The sequence below is a fragment of the Camelus bactrianus genome, chromosome X (genome assembly GCF_048773025.1).
Source record: "Camelus bactrianus isolate YW-2024 breed Bactrian camel chromosome X, ASM4877302v1, whole genome shotgun sequence".
Classification (NCBI taxonomy): Eukaryota; Metazoa; Chordata; class Mammalia; order Artiodactyla; family Camelidae; genus Camelus; species Camelus bactrianus.
Window position 1 is genome coordinate 101,750,925 of NC_133575.1, and position 18,833 is coordinate 101,769,757.

Consider the following 18,833-nt stretch of genomic DNA (forward strand, 5'->3'; position numbering starts at 1 on the left):
GTAAATTTGCACCCAGTCTCAGGGCTTTAAGTACCATCTTTTATACTGCAGACTCCGAAATTTCCAATCCCTTCCCCTCAGCTCTCATTCATTCTTACTCTATAGCTCTACTTGTATGTATTCAGACATCTCAGATTTAACATGCCCAACACTGAACCTTGACAACCACTTCTCCTCAAAAAAGAAAGGAAGGAAGGAAGGAAGGAAGGAAGGAAGGAAGGAAGGAAGGAAGGAAGGAAGAAACCCATGCCTCTCGATGGTCTTCAAAACCTCAGTAAATGGCAATTTTAGCTTCCAGCTGTTCAGACCAAACCCTTGCAGTGGTCCTTGTGTCTTCTGTTTCTCCCCTGTCATATCCAATCCAACCCAACTGGAGATACTGAAGGTCCTACCTTCATAATATATCTAAAATTTGACCACTTCTGTTAGCAAACCAAATTTGGGTCCACGAAACCAAATCATTTTTAAAGGCAAGACGAGGGAGGGGAGTTGCAGGCTATGTGATCAGCTCATGCACAATTCTCTGATTGGTTGATAGTGAGGTAACAGTGCGGTGTCACAGGGATTAACACTATCAATCCTGAGGCACCAGTAGGTCTGAGGGGTGCGTGCTCATGGTCATCAAGTAGTTAATTTCTTCCCTTTGTTGGGGATTTTAGCATCTGCAAAACCACTCAGGACATGTGCAGCAGAGACTATGATCTGGGTACTTTCGAGAGGAGCTACAGCAGAGGATGGGGAAGGGGTCTGTCCTAAGAAGGTCCCATGGGGACTTCTTACCACACTTCCTCCCACCTCCACTGCAACGAACCTGGTCCAAACTACCATTTACACTTTCCTTGGTTATTGCTATATTCTCCTAACTGCTCTTGCTGCTGCTGCACGTACCCCCTATTCGGTGTCTTTTCAACACAGTAACCAGAGTGATGCTGTTACAGTCGCAAAACCCTCCAGTGGTTTCCCACTTCACTCAGTGTAAATTCAAGGTCCTTATGATGGTCTAGAAGGCCCGGCATGATCTGACTCCCCCAGAATGATAGGTACACTCTGGTACCAGCCTTTGTACTTGCTGCACCATCTGTCTGGAAAATTCTTTCCCCAGATGCACACAGCTCCCTTCCTTTCTTCGAGTATTTTACTCAAGAGCTGCTTCTGCAGTGAGGATACTCTCTGTAAAATTTTAACACCCCTCCTCCACAACACAACACCTTCAGTCCCTCTTACCTGTTTCATTTTTTTTGTTCTCAATAGCACTTATCCTCTTCTAAATAGACATTTTGTTTAATATATTTCCCCTGTTAGAATATAAGCTCCATGAGGACAAGAATTTTTCTCGGTTTTGTTCACTGCATATCCCAGTGCCTAGAATAGTGCCTGAAACATAAAGTTAAATAGCGATGAACTGACTAAACTACTTATATTATTGTACACGTGTGATATTTCTTTCCTATGTGCCTCTGTTTATGATATTACCTCTGCCCAGAAGGCTTTTCCCTCTCTTCATTTTCCCCCCTGCTATGGATTTCTTGTGAGCATTCTTTTTTTAAAAAAAAACTTCTTTATTGAGATATAATTTGCACACCATATAGTTCACCCATTTACATTATACAATTAAAATGGTATTTGCTATATTTAGAGTTGTACAACCATCACCACGGGTTTTAGAACATTTTCATCCCCTCAGAAAGAAACTTTATAGCTGCTGTCCCCTTGTACCCCCACCCACCCCTACCCCTAAGCAACCACTAATCTACATCTCTATGGGTTTGCCTGTTCTGGGCATTTTGTGTAATTAGAATCATATAATACGTGGTCTTTTGTGACTGGCTTCCTTCACTTAGCATAATGTTTTCAAGGCTCATCCATGTGGTAGCACATGTCAGTATTTCTTTTCTTTTCATAGCTGAATAATATTCTATCATATTGATACACCACATTTGGTTTATCCATTCATCAGTTAATGGATATTTGGATTGTTTCTACCTTTTTTCACTATTATGAATAATGCTGTTATAAACATACAAGTTTTTGTGTGGATATATATGCTTTCATTTCTCTTGGGTATGTATACACACACACACACACACACACACACACACACACATATATATTCTATATATATATATATATATATGAGTAGAATTGCCATATGGTCATTCTAGGTTTAACTATTTAAGAAACTGACAGACTGTTTTCCAAAGTGGCTGCACCGTTTTACATTTCAACCAGCAGCGTTTAAGTGTTTTAATTTCACCTCTTCCTCTGCAGCATTTGTCATTGTCTGACGTTTTGATTCTAGCCATCCTAGTAGGTGTGCCTTGGTATCTTGTTGCCATTTTGATTTGCATTTCCTTGGTGACTAATGATGTTGAGCATCTTCCTCCCTTCCTCCCCTCCTTCCTTTCTCTTTCCTTCCCTTTCTTTCTTTCATTCTTTCTAATTTATTTTTATTAAGGTAACACTGGTTTATAACATTATGTTTCTTGTGTACAACATTATATTTGTACATTTGTATACACTATAGCATGCTCACCAGCAAAAATTTAGTTTCCATCCTTTATCATACAGTTGGCTCCCTTTACTCATTATGCCCTCCCACCTCTCCCCAGCCTTTTCCCTCTGGTAACCATGACTGTTCTCTGAGCATCCTTCCATGTGCTTGTTGGTCATTTGTATACCTCTTTTAAGAAATATCTATTTAGATCCTTTTCCCATTTTAAAATTAGGTCATTGGTCTTTTTATTATTGAGTTGTAAGAGTTCTTTATATATTCTAGATACAAGTTTCTAAACAGACATGATTTGCAAATATGATCTCTCATTCTATAGGTTGTCTTTTCATTTTCTTGATAGTGTCTTTTGAAGTACAAAAATTCTAATTTTGATTAAGTTCAATTTATCTAGTTTTTTCCTTTGGTTGCTTGTGCTTTTGGTGTCATATCTAAGAGTGCTTTGCCAAATCTGAGGTCATGAAAATTTAACCTAGGTTTTTTCCTAAGATGTTTATAGTTTCCGCTCTTACATTTAGATCCTTTATCCATTTTGAGTTTATTGTTGTATATGGTGTGAGGTAAGGGTCTATTTTCATTCTTTTGCATATGGCTAACTAGATGTTCCAGAAACATTTGTTGAAAAGACTAAAACATGATCCTGATGGTCTGTTTTCTGCAAAATATATGATGTATTCCACAGTTCAGTGGTTCTGAAAATGTGGTCCCCAGAGCAGTAAGTAGCATTGGTATCACCTGGGAACTTGTTAGAAATGCAAAGTCTCAGGTCCCATTGCGGACCTACTGAATCAGAAACTCATGGACTGGGCACAACAATGTGTGTTTTAATAAGTCCTCCTGGGGATTCTGATGCAAAATCAATTTTGAGAACCATGACAAGTCAAACCAGCTGATGAAGCCCAGGTACTTAATGAGCGTCTCTTAGAGGGATCATTTCCCTTTTCCTCTTTGGTCAGTTACAAAATCCTATTGATTCTTCCTTGTTAACATTTCCTTCATTCATTTACCACCACTTCTTCCCATTCTCAGCCTCACTATCTTAGTTCAGTTCCTCATCACCTCACACTACAAGAGCCTTCACATTCCCCACTCCACCTCTTACATTGTCCCTTCCAGCTTGACCCACGATTCCTAGAACATTTATGCAACAGTTAGTGCCCTACTCAAAAATAAGTGATCATGCCTTATTGCCTTCAAGATGAAGCACTCATTCTTTAATTGGGCATTCAAGGATCTCCTTAATTTGGTTTCAAACTGACTTTAAAACTTTTTTCATTCTTGAATCCTCAACAGGAACCCCTGGATATCTAAATTATTTCCTACCCATGTCATGAGAATTTTTGCCTCTATACCTTTCCCTTCCTGATGCCTCCCACCCCATACTCACCACCTCTCCCATTTAACTCCTACTTATCCCCTAGATTTTAGATTAGATGTCTTCCCTTTTAGGATGCTATCCTTGGGTGCTTCAGAGAAAGTAAATTACCCTCCTCTATGCTCCCACAGAACATTGTACTTACACACTGTATTTTAATTGTCTGTCTGTCTTCTCCACCAGTGGGTAAAATCCATTGTGGCAGGAATCTTGCTCATTAACTCGACAAATATTTTTTGAACAGTACTGTGTGCCAGGCCCTGTATCTCCAGCATGTAGGAGATATTTGATAAAATTTTTAATGGATTGAAATAAGGTTTATCCCTTTTTGTAGCCTGTTCCTCCAGCCGCCTGTTGCTCTGTAAACCATGATTTGGTGGGAGATTAATTTTTAGACACTTGTGACATCCAAAGGCAAGTAGATGGTGTAAAAAATGTAAGAGCTATGAACCTCATGACAAAGAGGAAGAGAAGGAAGGAAATTTGTCTAAACTCATCAACTACAGCATACTAGGTACCTTACAGGAAATAAAACCTCTTATCCTCTCCCTCTCTATCTTTTATGTGAATTTGCAAACTAAAATTAAATATATGCAAATAAAGAGAATTTAGTGAAAAAGCATATCTTTGGGGGCACATATTTGCATGTCAGAAAAGATGAGCTTTTCATATTAACATTAGGAAAGGGTCTTTTGGGTGTGAACTGGGTTCCGCTATTCATAAGTAGATTGTAAATCTTTTTTCCCCCCGTCTCTTACCCTACTCTCCTCTCTAACCCTCATTGACTAATGACATCAATTGGGAATGCATGAGTTGGAAAAGGTAGCAGAGAATGAAAGTGGGCATTGCAAAAAGTTTTCAGACAGCCTGGAAAATTCAGCCTTTTTTAGTGTTCAGGAAATACTATGAACAGGATTCCAGATTCATCTAAGGTTAAGGTCAACGTTTCCAAACTAGGGGTTGTGGATCCCTTAGAGGCTTGCAAATCTCTATAAACAACAAACATTGTCTGTGCACAATAAATAGATCTGGTACATATGTAGGAAATCGTGGACTGCAAAACAGAAGAATATGAACCTTACCTAAAATCCTACCACCCACAGGTTAGCACAGTATATATTTTTAAATAAACTGTTATTTTGTTAGAGATTTAAATTTCTAGAAAAGTTGTGAAGCTAGTACAGAGAGTCCCCATACAACCCATACTGTTTCCCCTATTATTAACATCTTACGTTAGTATGCTATATTTGTTATAATTAATGAATCAATATTGATTCATTATTATTAATGGCAGTCCATACTTTGGTCAGATTTCTTTAGTTTTTACCTAATGCCCTTTTTCTGTTCCAAGACCCCACCTATTACATTTAGTTACCACGTTACACTTAGTTGTCATATTTCCTTAGGCTCCTTTTAGTTGTGACAGTTTCTCAGACTCTTTGTTTTTGACGACATTGAGAGTTTTGAGGAGTACTTGTCAGGTATTTGTAGAATGTCCCTCAGTGGGATTTTCCTGATTTTCTCATGATTATACTGAGGTTATAGGATTTGGAGAAGACCACAGAGGTAGAGAGGGAGGCATTCTTATCAAACCATATCAAAGGTACTACATTTAAGATATATATATATATTATTACATTGTACATACTATTTTGTACCCTGTTATTTTCACTTAAATGCCTATTGTGAGACCCTTCCATGTCATTACTAGCAGTATATGAACATCTGAGTTTGTTTCAAAATTTTAGTGACTTTAGAGGTGCATTTTGTCTCTATGTCTTTCTTCAAAAAGTGGATTCCCCAGATCCTTCCCATCGTGTGCAAGAAGGTGCAAATTGTTCACATTATAAAAGAAGTTCTAATTGAGGAATTTGCTTCCTTCACCCTGGCATTGCACACTTGGTTGAGTTGGACTTTGTGAGCTATTTTCATGCACTTGAAGTTCCCTGGGATTAGTGAGATGTGGACAGGTGAGAGAAAAATATAGATGATGGGTTAGGTAGAGAATTAAGAAAAACAAGAGACTTTTAGACTTTTACCTGGAGGGGGAGAACCCAATTCAGAGTCACTACCTGGGATAGTCTCAGGATTGACTGTTCCCAAAGTCTCTGTTTTTGCTAAACCAGAGTATATTTGCATGACTTAAAAGATAAGAAATCTGGAAGATTTGTGGCAGTAGATAGCTATGTTATTTAGAAATGACATACTTATGGTTTGAAAAGTGCCCCCAAACAACTAGCTAATTTGTGCTTTGGTGTAGCATTTTCTTAAATATTCAAATTTGGATCTTCTGGTTAGACTTTTGCCTAATAAAATCCTAGTATAATCACATCACATAATCACATCATTTAAACCACCATCGTGGTTGAACACAACCTCATACTTTAGGTGTTACTGGCAATTGGACAATATTTACTTACTACTCCATATGGGCTGGAGGTAAACTGCTGCATTATTTGTTTACTTTTCAATCTGCTTCTATTGATCCAAACAAATATGTCATTAATATCTGCTTATGTTATCTTTTAAATAAAGTAAAATTAGGTGTGTTATCGTGAATAATTGGGGTTTTGTGAAGTATTTGAAGCTGACTACTAGGGATTATAAAAGAGATTCGGCTGCTTTTTGCCCACATATGAAGAAAGGTACATATGTAGGATCATGTCAGGAAATGTGTGGCTGGGGCTTGAACTGGGGCCACTAGACCAGAGTATAAGGTATTTACAGCAGTAAATCAGAGGTCAGAGGAGCTGCAGAAACAAGACTGCCAACCATGTTTGACGTACAAAGTTCATTCAAATAATGAGCAACCAGGAGATCTTAGTTTACCCATTCAAATGTGGGGCGCTGCCTACAGCTGTGGACTGAGAAGTATGAAGGTCTGGGTTTGAAAGCCTGCTCCTAAACCCACATGCCAGCTTCCTGCGTAACCCAGACTGCTCACTTCTCCTTGCATTTCAGTCTCCTAAGACTCTTTCTAGCTCTAGAAGCCTGTGAATCTACGATTCTACTCAGAGCGAGGCACCATGCTAGGTGCTTTGTGGGAGCCATAGTCACACCAGACACTGCTCATGTTCTTAAAAATTAATATAAGGAGTTGAATGGTTCCACAAACATTTAGCAAATATTTGCCACTGGGACTCAAGAAGGCCCCAAGTACTGAGGCAGAGTCCACGAGTGACAGTGACAGAATTCCAGCAACAAAACACAGGAAGTCTCTGATGTTTTTCTTAGCTTCAATTCCATTTATTCTGCTCCAAACATCTACCTATACACTGCTCATATGAAGTGATAACACTGATTTAAAAACCAACATACCAGAACTGAAGCATGTCTGCCGTCTCTTTGCAATAATATCCTTGAAAGATTATTCAGATATTTGATAACTCCCTTCGTAGCCTGTGGCACATGTTCAGATTTACTCGGTTGGAATGGATCTTGGTCATTGGAGAATAGACGAGGTGTTTGGGAATTGTCACGTGTCACTTCGAATGATGTCGGATAAATAAGGTGAGTGATAGAGCGAGGCCAGAAATTTTGAGTCAAAAATGAAGTGTGACAATTAACAAATTAGACTGGTTTTCTTGAGGGCCTTGTAATTGGCTCTGAAGGCATTTCTTATTCCTAGAGATGTTTTGAGCATCACAGGAATAAGTTGATGTTCTCCCAAGGGAAACAGTTTGAAAGACAACCGTGCTTATTTGGCAGTACTTGTGGTTTCAGGATTTGTTTAGTTACAAATTTCAGCTATACTATAAACAGTTATGTATTAGGCCTGACTGATGCTTGTGGTTACAGTCTGGGGACAAGTAACATCTTTCATCTGAAGGAAAACATCTTAAAGTAACACTTCCTCAATCTCCCTTCCTCTCTGCAATCCACTATGGGCCAGATGCTCAGCTAGGTGACTTGCACAGCGACCCTGTATCAAGGAGGCATCCTTGCCCCCATTTTATAGCTGAAAAACTGAGGGTCAAAAAAGTTAAGTGGCATATCAGTAGAAATCAGAGTCTTCCTTCAAGTTTGCCACGCATCATAAAGGAACCCTCCTCCGTCGTGTACTTAAGGAGTTCATGCACAGTTTGTACTATTTGTAGGATTAGTACAATTCACTTTCTCCTTCTTGGTGTTGCAACACCATTTTAACCAACCGGAGTACACTGCTGCTTCCATACTTGCCAGTCAGAGGCTAATGTAATAAAAATGATTTTTTATTGATTTACTACTTGTTTGTCAACATTAACCCTTTCTAATCTGCCAGGTAGCTACAAAAGGATTTCTCCTCTTTTGTCATGTGGTTGCTTTGTTTTCTTGAGCTTCAAGTCTTTTGACCCATAGTGCGTAATCACCTTGGTTCCTGATAATAGTTACTTTAAATAGTCTCCAGACTTCTAAATTTTTTTTTTTTTGCAGCCAAGAAAGTAGTAACTGTGCAGCCCTAGGTAATTTACTTAATCATTCTGAACTTTCACCTGAGGATAAAAATGTTTCCCTTACCTCCCCTCTCAGGATTGATGTATAGTCTGAATTCAGTAAAGTATCTGAATGGACGTTGAAGAAGTATATTGCATGGTATAAAATGCACAGTATTGTTTTTTTTTCACGTTGATTATGTGATTGACTAACCACTAAACCAATGTAGATTTTGATGTAATTTGATTTAGGTTCTGGGCTGGCTCCAGAGAAAGATAACTTTCTTTGTCTTAGTTCCAGAAAACAGAAAGGAGTCGTACGTTATTAAAGACCAGGCCCCGACAGATCTCCTTTTGACAATTAAGCTTGGCAACTGTTACTACTCACTGTCAAAAACATTCAATTATAATTCACCATATAGACAAATATTGAATCATTTTGTTGTACACCTGAAACTAATATAATGTTATATGTCAATTATATCTCAACTTAAAAGGAGTTAAGAAAATGCAGAGTATAGTTTTGAGTCGGGAAGCTTTCTTAAAATCTAGATTGTTGCTGCTTTACCAAAAACATACAGAATGCTGTACAAGACTTGCTTTATGTTATATTACAGGCTAATAAAAGTTGAAGTTAGTAAAACACACATACCACCCCCAAAACCCCACTCATTTGAATGTTTTACATCAATGAACCAAATGAGGACAATTCTCTCAAAAGACACTCCCTGCTAAGGGAAGCTGGTTGGTCTAAGCGGAGTGCATGGGGAAGGGGCAAAAGATCTCAGTGCAGGAAGCAGGGGGCCTCCCAGCGCTTTGAGCCCTGATTCTTGTCCACTGTTTAAAGGTGGGCAGGGCTCTGGTGCATTCTAAAATGTTTGTTTAGCTAAAACAAAAGGAGGGCCAGACAATGATGCTTTGCTTATCTCATCGGGTTACTGTGAAGCGTTTTGTCAACTGTAAAGAGCTATGCAGAAGTAAGAAATTAACAAATGTTTATTGGGTGCCTATGGTATACAATGCACACAAATGAAACAGCCACTTTCTCTCAAGAAATTGGTGGTCTATTAAAGAAAGAACAAAATGTGTGAAAATAAGAAATGTGAGGTAGACAATCGTAAGTGCCAAAATAGAGGCACACATTATTCTTACATTTCTACAAAGAAATCATCTACGTGGTCACTGGGCTTCAGTAAGATGATTCAGATGATGAACTGATCATCTTTATGCACACTGCCGTAAGCATCACATTTGCTTTATTCCTTGTACTTAATTAATCAAGGTATTTTTTCATTCGACAAACATTTCCTGAGCAACTACTGTGTGCTGGTTCCTGTGCTAAAGGCTACAGATATCCTGGGAGTTAAAAATGCATGTTCCTGCTTTCAGTGAATTTATACTTTAGAGAGTAGAAACAAACAGGCCAAGCCATGATACAGAGTTTCAGGTGTGATGGTGGACACTTGGACATTTCCAGTAGGGGTAGCACAAAGGAAGCAGTGATTAGTTCTTGGGTGTGGGGGAGGGACGTGGGGGGCAGATCTGGGAAACTTCATGGAGGAGGTGCCCCTTGAGTCTTAAAGGAGAAGGAGGATTCCCTCAAGGAGATAAGAGGCCAGGAGGAAAGGCAGAGAGAAGGGCGTGAACACAGAGGCAGAGGTGCAAAGAGCCTGGGAAGTGAGGGCAACTGCAAATGGTTCTGAGTGGCACTACTGGAATGCGTTATGGGAAGGGAAGGGGCACAGAAAAAAAGATAAGACAACTTTCGTGGGGTGGGGCATGACTTTGCCCAGATTCAGACCTGTACCCACTCTTCAATCGATATTCCTTTTGTTTCACAAAGCAGCTTCAAGTCCTTCCCACACAAAGTTGGAAGCATCTGCATTTGTAAGAAAGTTTTGTGTCCACATTTTTCCACTAGTATTTTCCATGTAAACATGGTGCTGAATGACCCAACTTGATTTGCGGTGGTAGTTACTCGCTATTGCATAGTCATCCCAGTTGGTTAAAGTCTTTCTGTGTGAATTCTTTTCTATTTGGGAAAAAAAAAAACAGTGATTAAAACTTCAATTAGCCATTCAAGTTTCTAGAATTCCAAAGAAGTCACTAGCTTCCTAAATGTTAGTTCTGGAATATCTGTCAGTTAAAGTCTGCACCTTCCAGGTTTCCATTATATCTAACCCCCCAACTATCCACCCCTCCACCCCCTCAACCCCATCACTGCATTCGCAACATTGTTTACCAGGCTGGTGAGAATGGGTTATTCTGCTGCGGAATCTATCAGCTACTGCGTTAGAGCTCCCAGGAATGAATGCTTGGTTCTCCTGGAAAGCTGACATGTTAGTGCTCTTTTGTGATATATTTCCCTCTCAAAATTGGAGTGTCAGTATCTGCTGTTGACTACAGGCTATCTTGCATGAGCATCACTCCTGCCTTTTCAGTAGGAGCTAGTCTAGTGCGATACCCATTTGCCATAGGGGAATTCCATTACCTCCTCTTACCAGAAGGATAGATTCTGTCTGGTGTTTACACTGAAGATGGGGGAAATTTAATTAAATTCTTTCAAGTGCTAGATTTACTTACACTATCCATTTACTGCTAAACCCACCATTCTCATTTTGGAGAAAGAGAATAGGACCATATGTCTCAAACTTATCAACTGTCAGCACTTCCAGTAATAGTTTTCTGCTTAGAATCAAAGAAAGATTTGGGTTTTTGAGTCCCCAGACACTCTAGTTAGGACCTTATAGACTTCGTGTTTTGGCACTGAATTTGCTATACAGTTTTGTTTATTGGCAGAGGTTTTGCAATAAATCCAGCATCTTATTTGCAAAATAACTTAGGGCAATGTTTGGCAACATCTCCAAAGGATAGTTCTCTCCTCCCATCATTGTCTGGTGAAAACTATGCACGAATTAGATTAGACAACACTGCCGCCAATAAATCATCCACACGTTTGGCCAAGTGACAAAACACTGGCCTGTGGGGAAAGTCAGAGAAAGCATGGATAAATACACACATTCATTGCCATGGAAATATGTGAATATAAAGAGAAACTTGGGAAACCATTTCTAATGCCAGAGATAATGATTTCGTAGTCCTGTCCGGAAGATGATATTAGGGGAAAGCTTCTCCCCTTGAATTTTGGTCTAGGTGACTATTTAATTTATAGATGGAATAGAAATGCATATGCATTGTCACATTTTTGTAATTTGTGTACGATGCATCTGATGTTCAGATAAAAGCTCAAGAAAAAAAATCCCATCCAAAATCTAATGGGACACGGGACCTGTCCGCAAGTAGCTTATAGTGCAGTTGTAAAAATAAGGCTTCCACACATGGCGTCATGAAAGTCAAAGGAGGCTTGTGGTAAGGGAAATGCACATAACTTCATGTAAAGCTGCACAGTGCAGACACACACAGGAGCTCTGGGAAGTCCGGAAGAGGAGCAGAGGATTAGCTCGAGTCTGAGAGGAAGTTTCATGAGGAATGTATGTTTTGTGTTATGTCTCAAAGGTTAAGCACAGTTTGAATGAGATGTTCAGATGGAAAAAGAGGGAGGAAAAGGAGCAAAAGCATGAGAGAGGGAATATGGTGGGCAGAAGGCAAAGAAGAGGCCAGGCCAACTAGGGCAGAGGATATGAGAATGTTGGCATGGCAGGGTAGCCGCCGACTTGGCAGTACAGGCTTAAGCATTTGATGTGGGTTCCACAGGCAAAGAAGAGCCGTCAGAATCCTTTGAGCAGTGTGGTGACATGATGAAAGTGATGTTGGGGGAAAGTCAGACCAGGATTTACGGGATTACTTATGGCCACCCAGATGGCCAATGCATCAGTTGCAAAGATACTTACTTGCCAGGACAGTGAGCAGTGAAATGACTGTGAAAGGAAAGAGGCTGGAGGCTGGTAGGAAATCAGACCGTGATGGAGGCTAGGATCAAGCAGGAGTTCAGATGGGGAGAATAGACAGTTTCAGCTGGCAATATGGAAGGGTTGAGATGAAACATTCTGATTCATCTGATAGAGCACACCCAGAAGAAACTAAGAAAAGGAAAGACACTAGGGAGAATAAGAGAGCTGGAAGAGCTGGAACAGTGAAGTCCCATTATTATCTGACCCCTCCCTGCCTCTCTCTCCAACCTCTTTGTGATGCATGTGCCAGCCTTATTGAACTGCCCGTGGTTTCCTGAAATCAATGTTTTCTCACCTCTCAGGGTCTTTGCCCAGAACACCTTTTCTCCCATTTTTCCTGAATGTAATTGTTGTAGGCAGAATGGTCCCCAAAGATAGCCAGTTCCTAATCCCTAGAACCTGTGGCGATGCTACATCACACAGTAAAAGATGTAATTCAGGTTATGGACCCCAAGATAGGGAAGATAATCCTGGATTATTCAGGCAGGCCAAATATAAGCACATGAGCCCTTGAAAGCAGAGGACTTTCTCCAACTGGAATCTGAGAGATGTGGCAGAAGAAGTCAGACAGATTTGAAGTGTGAGAGGAACTCAACTTGATATTGCCAGAGGGAAACTACACGGAGTGTGAGAAGGGATGAGAGAGGCTTCTAGGAGCAAAGACTGGCCTCTTGGCTGACAGCCAGCAAGGAACTGAGAACCTCAGTCCTACAACTGCAAGGAGCTGAATTTGGCAATCAACCTGAATGAGCTTGGAAACGAATTCAATTCCAGAGCCGTAGAAAGGAATGCAGCTGCTGGCACCTTGGCATTGACCTTATGAGACTCAAAGAATAGAAGCCAGCCAAGGCACACTGTACCCAGACTTCTAACCTGGGGAACTAGGAGATAATAATGGGTGTTGTTTTAAGGCAATGATTTTTTGGTAATTTGTTACAATAGCCGTAGGAAACCAATATAGCACCCTTTAACCCTCAGCTCAAACATCATACTTCTGAGAAGGCTTCCCTAAGCCCCTCTTCTGAGTTCCCATAGGACCCTATATGTTTCATTGACGGGGCTGACATTATATGAATGTCATCTGGGTGCGCAGCTGCCTCCCTCCCTAAATAGTAAGTGCCTTGAAGGGAGGGACCATGTGTTATTCATTTTGTCTTTGTAGCTGTTGCACTTAGCACAGTGCCTGACAGTTAGCAGGTGCTCAGCAAATATTGAGGTGGAAAATGAAGGAAAATGGTGAGGGTAGATTATCCATGAAATAATGCAAGACTGTTTTCCCAGCTCTGAAGGAGATGAGTTTCCAGATTTGAAGGGCCCACCTGGAACCCCACAGAAAAACATTGTGAAATTCCAGAACACAAGAGATAAAAAGAAGAACCTGAAAACTTCTGGAGAGAAAAATAAAATCAGTCACATGCAAAGCATTGGGCTTCTCAATAGCAAAATTGGGAGCTAGGAGAAAAGGAGGGTAATGCTTTCAAAATTCTGAGCAAATGATGATTTTCAACCAAGAGTTTTATCCTCAGCTAAGTTATCTATCAAATTAGAGGGCAGAATAAAAAACATTTTCAGATACACAAAGTCTCAAAAAATGTTACCTATCATGCACCCTTACTTAGGAGGTGACAAATCAACAAAACCAGGATGTAAGTGAGAAAGATATTCACAAAACAAGGATCATAACCAGGAGAGAGGTGAAAGAAATATACCAAGATGATAGCCATGCAGCGAGCTCAGAAAGCAAAAGGATCAGACTGGACCATGCCAGAAGGCCCCAGAAGGGACATTTCTAGGGAGAAAAATCCTCAAAACCCAAACAAAACAAAATAACAATAATAAACCTGAGATAATCTGAAAGCTTTGCTCATGTGACCCTGTGGACAATTGTACTGAGAGGCAGTTTACAAGGCTGCTGGAAGATATGGGAAGACCTGTTCAAATAAACTATGTAAAGGGGGAAGATGAATTAGATAATCATTAACTACTGGAAACACAGAAATTATACAAGGAAGGAAATGTAATTATATTATACTTCCTTGCTCACCAGTGAATAATATCTGTATAATCATAATGATGCAAACTTCAAGTTGTGATATAACTATGGGGAGAATAGAACAGGGGAGGGGATTTGTAAGAAAACTGAATCCCCATCTACTACATTAAGACTCCAAAAGATTAATTATAATGAATCAAAAGACAACAATGCATGCACGTTATTTAGCAGTATGGAAGTAAATGTCAGAAAAAAAAAACAGTTAAAAAATTAAAAGTGAGATAGGGCAAGATGGAGGGGTGAGGGAAGGCAAGAAGATACTTTTTTTTTAAGTAGTATAAGCCTTTTAGACACAGTAACACAGCATTGTAAATCAGCATATATTCCTTAGATAAAATAATGACTAATTTGAAAAAGAATCAAATGGAATTTGATACAACATTGTAAAATGATTATAAATAATAAAAAATGTTAAAAGAAAAAGAATCAATGGGGGTTAAACGTAAGGACAGCAGGGTTTTTTGTTTGTTTTTAACCCTTTTAAAAATTGAAGTATAGTTAATTTACAATATTGTGTTAGTTTCAGGCATACAGAAAAGTGATTCAATTTCATATATATATACACACACATATGCATATACATATACTTTTCCAGATTCTTTTCCATTATAGGTTATTACAAGGTATTGAATATAGTTCTGGGTGCTATACAGTAGGACCTTGTTGGTTATCTATTTTATACATAGTAGTGTGTATATGTTAATCCCAAACCCCTAATTTATCCCTCCCCACCCCACTCCCTAATTTCCTCTTTGGTAACCATAAGTTTGTTTCCTATGTCTGTGAGTCTATTTCTGTTTTGTAAATAAGTTCATTTGTCTTATTTTTTTAGATTCCACATATAAGTGATATCATATGATATTTGTCTTTGTCTGCCTGACTTGCTTCATTTAATATGATAATCTCTAGGAAAGATAGCAGGTGATAGAGGTTTTCTAAACCCTCTGCCCACAGATAGCCTGTGGTTTTGTACTGACCATGATCAGAGAGGAAAGATCTGAAAAACTCTTTCACACTGAGATCCTAGGAGCTTATGGGCTATCCTTGAGGAGGAGTGCCTAGCGGGTGGCATATACATTTTTTAAAGAGGAGTTTGGAGCAGGGAAATGCTTAGCAAGGAATAATTTTTAAATATGGATATATAGGCATTAGCCCAAGTCCTGACCAGGATGCGGTTTTTTTACATGGGTGAGTGATACACTTCGTAGTGTAGAAGATTTCACTATGTTCTCAGAGTTGTGTAATAAAACCAAACATTTGTATTGGATTCATAAAGTACTTTCACCTAGGTCATTTTATTTGAGTCCCATAAGGTCAGGATCATCGAGCTAATACATGAATAAAGCTGAGTCAGCACTAAGATCCTGGCCTGGCCACCAGTGAGTCTCGCCTCCGCATCACTTCACCAAGGTGCTTTCACGTGAATTTGGTGCAGCCCCCTCCCCAGAGCCCTTAAAGGACTCGTTTGGCCACTGAACTAGTGCTGTACATGGCCCAGCTCTTCCAGAATCCCTCCACCCATCTGCCCTGCCCCCTGATTCTTTTCTTTTTAAGGTGATCAGAGGGGAGGCAGAGGCATCAGTAAAGGAAGGTCAGGGAGGTGAGGTTGGGTGGAGAAGCAGTTGGGGAGAAACAGGGCCCCAGTGTCTTTTCTGTTTGGTGACTGGAATTATAAACATGGCACCTATGTACTCTCAATGCTCATCTCATCAAATCCACAGATCTGAGTCCCTTTTCCATGCCTAACACTCAAGGCATAAGGTGGGCATTTAGGGCCATGTGTACTAACAGAAATACATGAGCAAAGGTGTAATCATTGCCCTTTAATCAGCAAACCACCCAAAGTGCGCGTACACTTTGCAGAAAATTTATCAGCCTTCCCAGCAAGAAACCAAAAATGACACACAGGGTCTGCCCTGTCAGGGCTTCTCTGATTGCCTCCAACCAGACACCTGGCAATTTGGAGGCCATCCAGAGCAATGTCCCAATCAACACCTCGAGAAAACCTTCCAACCCTAGCCAGGAGCCTGGGAAACCACCCCTGCTGTGGGAACATTAGGAGGAGCCAAGCTTGGGAGGTGAAAGAGATGAGTGATAAAAATTTTGCTCCAAAGTCCTTCTTCAAGGGGTGGCCTCTGGGAATGTCCTGGCACCCACTGTCTGGCCCAGCTTCAGATATCTGAGTCAATTAATCAGTGCCCTTCTAGTGGTTGTGTGTCCTCAGGCAGGCATCCCTGTGAGGCCAGGATGGAGACTGATGGCGCCTGAACAGGAAGGATGCCTCTGCCACTTTTCTTACATTTTCTGATAACCCCTCCTCCTCTGTCTTCCACTTTGTGACCAATCTAGGAAGCTGTAGATCCCAGATTACCCACTCAGTCCATCGAGGGAAAACACGGGGATCAATAGAAGCACATACAAGTAGTTGAGACTTAATGGGTCTTCCCCTAGAATACTTTGCATTTTAACATAGGAGACCTGAGAAAGAGCAAATCTTTATATAGAACTCCAGGGACTAACATACAGCCTGTGGCTGCTTTCAGAGACATATGGAAGTTTAGAACCAGCAAAACCCCTGGAAATCACCTGTCCACATTCTCCATTTATAGAAGGGGAAACTGAGGCCCAGATAAAGAGGCTTGCTCATAGTGCTTAAGGAGTTAGAGGCAGAGAACCCAAGCTTTCTATTTGTGGTTCCATCATCCCCTGAAATATTTTCCTTCTCTGCATAGTCAAAACTGTTTCATCACCACCATGTCTGTGGTTTTGCCTCTGGGAAGGGAGGAAGAAAAAGGAAGTACAGGGAAAGCCATTTCCTTTTAAGGAAGTAACTCAGAGGTTGCAGGCAGAACTTTCGTACACACACGTAGTCATATGACCACATGTATCTGCAAGGAAGGTTGGGAAATATAGTTTTTATTCTGAGGAGGCAGATCCATCTCTAAATGTCAGAGATTTATGTTACTAAAAGAAAGAAAACAAGAGAAGGACAGTAGTAGGAGCATAGCTGTCTCTAATGCATGCTGATTTGCTTCCCCATGTATGGGGAAAGGCAGTTTCAGAGGGGAAGTAGTTTGGTGCTAGGCTAGGGTGGGTCTGACCCAAGGCCAATTAAAGAGTTAATAGTGCTTCGAGGTTGCTGTGTTGGGTAATAGGCAAGCCAAAAGTATGTTTACACATTCCGGATTGGCTACTCCCCCAAATTTAGCAGGATGGGATAAAGTGATGCAGTCCTGATCAGAATGTTCCCAGTAAAATCACTGCACTCTTTGAAGCTGTACCACCTGTTACTCAGTTTCACTTTGCCTGACTTGAAAATGTCAAGTCAGTTTCCCTGTTTGTTCACATTCTTTGAGAAGGGCATCTTCTCCAGATGGACACAGAGGTCTGAGAAGGGAGATCTGAATATTTCTGGACTGGTCCAGATCATTGCTGTCATTCTTTGAGGTTGGGCCTGTCAGGTGCTGTGAGTCAGGAGCACAACATTGTTGTAGACTCACAACTAGACAGAAATGGAGATGAGAGCTGGATCGGTTCACTGAGATGAGGTGTAAAGCGGGGACAGGCCCATGTTCAGGCAAGTGATCAGCACTAGGAGGTCTAAGATGAAGGGGAAACCTGACCCAATAGAAGAGTCCTTGGAGTAGAGAAGTCCAAGTAGTGGACTGGTGCCATGGAGTAGAGGAGTCCAAGAGACTGGCAGCCAACTGTCCACAGGGAGAGGAGCCAAAATCAGAGCCTAAGCCACTGACCAGGGCTCAGAGACAGGGCTTTAGACCTCAAGCAGTGGGGCAGGTCTGAGCACTTGAGGATTGCAGGAAAGAAGGAGTCAGGGTGGGGACCAGAGCAGACGCAGAGTATTATGAGCTATGGTGTTCAGGTAAGGAAGGGGGAGGGTGACTCAAGGAGCAAGTATCCCAGGGCTTAAGCTTTATCATAGAATGCAGGAGACAAAGGAGGTTATGCTTGCATCTCAGAAGACAGCTCCTCCCAGTCCATGTCATGTCTATTGTCCCCTACTCTATGCTCAAATTAGAAAACTGGGTATCATCTTTGACTCTTCCCTCATCATCTTAACCTATCCTATTCATGGTTAGCAAATCCTATCTATTTTATCTTCTGATGTTTCTCTTGAAGCAATCCAATTATTTCCAGCCCCTCTGCCATTACTTAGTCCAACCTAACAAAATCTCTCTCCTAAATTACTGCAGCTGCTTTCTCATTGGTCTCCCTAAATTCACTTTTGCTGCCCTACCGTCCATCAGTTATGTGCTGAATTGTGTCATCCTGCCAAAATTTTTGTTGAAGTCCTAATCCCCAGTAACTCAGAATGTAACTATATTTGGACATAGGGTCTTTAAAGAGGGAATTAAGCTTAAATAAGGCCATTAAGGTGAGTCCTAACCCAGTATGACTGGTGTCCTTATAAGAAGAGGAAATTCACAGATAGACATGGAAGGAAGACCATATGAAGGTACAGTGAGACGATGCCATCTATAAACTGAGGAGAGAGGACGCAGAATAAAGCATCCCTGCCAACACCTTGATCTTGGACTTCTAGCCTCCAGAACTA

The 18,833-nt window shown here is 40.6% G+C and overlaps 1 long non-coding RNA gene across 1 annotated transcript in view; it reads left to right on the forward strand.

Moving 5' to 3' along the window:
- LOC123612323 (uncharacterized) overlaps nt 1–18,833 on the forward strand; it is a 155,342-nt gene that overhangs the window by 4,642 nt on the left and 131,867 nt on the right. The gene's annotated exons all lie outside the window — the stretch shown is intronic.